Source organism: Gavialis gangeticus, unplaced genomic scaffold (assembly GCF_001723915.1).
Source record: "Gavialis gangeticus isolate Ggan-Ray unplaced genomic scaffold, GavGan_comp1, whole genome shotgun sequence".
NCBI lineage: Eukaryota > Metazoa > Chordata > Crocodylia > Gavialidae > Gavialis > Gavialis gangeticus.
This window is the reverse complement of record NW_017728995.1, coordinates 21,338,275-21,340,680: the sequence shown is the minus strand read 5'-3', so window position 1 is coordinate 21,340,680 and position 2,406 is coordinate 21,338,275. Positions and strand designations below refer to the sequence as shown.

At 44.2% G+C, this 2,406-nt stretch overlaps 1 protein-coding gene and 1 long non-coding RNA gene across 3 annotated transcripts in view; one reads left to right on the top strand and one right to left on the bottom strand.

Moving 5' to 3' along the window:
- The window catches only part of LOC109287998, a 9,246-nt gene extending 8,690 nt beyond the window's left edge, over positions 1-556 (top strand). The window contains exon 3 of the long non-coding RNA XR_002095042.1: positions 545-556. This is a non-coding gene — a long non-coding RNA (uncharacterized LOC109287998). The remainder of the gene's footprint in view (positions 1-544) is intronic.
- Positions 1-2,406, bottom strand: part of NAALADL2 (N-acetylated alpha-linked acidic dipeptidase like 2) — a 989,869-nt gene that overhangs the window by 693,671 nt on the left and 293,792 nt on the right. The window lies entirely within an intron of this gene.

Here is a 2,406-nt window from a genome sequence, read left to right as displayed (position 1 = left end):
GGGGGAGGGGGCTATGCTTTTCAAGAAACATTACTACAATTCTGGAGGGCAGCCAGTCTGAAAATTCAACAGATTAGCAAACTGCAAAAGGCGATCCCAATATGCTTTCCACAACTCATGGCTTGTGGAAGAGACTCTCCTTGAATGAGTTCTCTCACAGCATATATGCTGGACAGAACCCTCTGCAAACGTTCACTTGAGCCTTGAACCATAGCTCATTAAAATTTATTCAAAAACCAGGTTAATTCCGTTAATCATGGAAAATGCATCATCAGAGCTGCTATGCTACTCATACTTACTATTATGACCTCTTACTTCAAAACTGGGATTCTGTCCAAAATCTTTAGCAATCAAAAATCTGCTAACCGGGCTGTCCTGAGCAAATCAAATTTTATTTGCTATCCGGAACATAAAAATGGAGGATAAGTTCTGAAGACCTGGTTTCACTACCTCCGCTTCAGGAATATAGGGGTAAGTAAATGTAATATCAGAATTTGTTCTCTCTTCATAATATACCTTTTAGAAAAACTCATTCTAATATGAGGTTCTGTAGCCAGAAAGAGGCTTTTTTAAAACAAATATTATTTTCTACACACAACTGATATGGTCTAAAGGCTTCCTGTCTTGCAAGAGTTCCTCTCTTTCTTTTGGTTAAAAAAAATCTTCAGAAGAGAGATGAAATTCATAGATTCATAAAAATTTAAGGCCAGAAGGAACCATTAGATCATCTAATCTGACTTCCTACACATGACAGGTTCCTAAATTTCACTCAGTTACCGCCGCACTGTGCTTGATAACTTGTGTTTGACTAAAGTATATCTTCTAGAAGGCCTCAAGCCAGGATCTGAAGACATCAAAAGATAAGAATTTGACACTTTTCTTGCTAGTTTTTTATAGTAGTTAATCATACTCACTGTTAAATGTGTCCATTTCTATTTTAATTTTTCTGGCTTCAGCTTCTAACCACTGGTTCTTGTTATGCCTTTTTACTACTAGATTAGAGGCTGTTAGTGCCTGGTATTTTCTTCCCATGAAGGTACTTTTACACTGCCATCAATTCATCTCAATCTTTTTTGATAAACTAAGCAGATTGGAGCACTAAGTTTTTCACCACAGGATATTTCCCCTTTGCAATGTTGAATTTCATTTGAAAACCAGCTAAAAGAAAAGTCTCATTCACCGACATGCCAGGCTTGGTATATGCTTACCAATTACTAGTTTAAGAGAAGAGCCTGTTGCAGCAAATACAATGCTAGCCTACAGTTGATACAAACAGAAATAAGAATGCTAAATCTTGCAGAGAAACTATGACTCCACCTGCTATTGCTTCCAGAGTCAATGGGAGATATACCACCAATTTCAGCAAGACTGAGGTGAGGTACTACATATAATATGCACATTATTTGTGCGTATATGCTGTATGCATACATATTTCATATAATGGCAATAGGCAAAATACAAAAGGACTTGATAAAGTGCATTTAATATGCACCTTCTTTGAAGTGTAAACAATAGGGCTGTGCGAAACAGCTGTGTTTTGATTTGGGTTTGGCTGTTTCAGAGGACAGCGATTCATTTCGGTGTTTCGGTCACTGTCCTGTTTCATTTTGGCTGAATCTGTTTCAGAGATTCAGCTCTGCCGAATATCCTCTGAATCTGTTTTGAATAGGCTGCAAAGCAAGCTTCTCACAGCCTTACCCAGCTGGGCAGGGCTTGGGGCCCCAGAGGGGAGCAGGACAGGGCTGTGGATGGATTGTCTGGGGGAAGGGGAGGGCCACTGCCCTCTGTGCAGACAAGGAGACCCCCACACAGATCTTTGATCCCTGTCACGTTGGGTCATGGGGCAGAGAAGCAGTGCAGAGTAGCAGGCAAGCCTGCTGGTGCCTGCTGCATGACTCTCCTCCACAGGAAGCAGAGATCCATGCCACGGGTCTCCTTGCCACTGCTGCTGTCCCCGGCAACACGGAGCTGTGCTGGGAAGGCAGTGGCAGTGAGGAGACCCCAGCACAGATCTCAGCTCCCTGTGAAGCCAGGATACGCAGCAGGGACCAGCACTGCCCTGCCACCCGACCTGGCTCTGCAGGGAGCAGAGAGCTGTGCCGGGGTCTCCTTGCTGCCCACCCAGTGCAGTCCCTCATCTCTGCTCCCTACAGAGCCAGATCATGAGGCAGGTTATGTCCTGCCACCCAACCTGGCTCCACAAAGAGCAGAGATCCACGCCAGGGTCTCCTCGCTGCTGCTGCCTGCCCCGCACTGCATACAGCTGTTTCCCTGCAAGTCTGTCTCCGAAACTCTGAAATTTTCTGAAACATGTCAGATTTCATAGATTTCATAGACATTAGGGCTGGAAGGGACCTCAGAAGATCATCGAGTCCAGCCCCCCGCCCAAAGGGCAGGAAGTCAGCT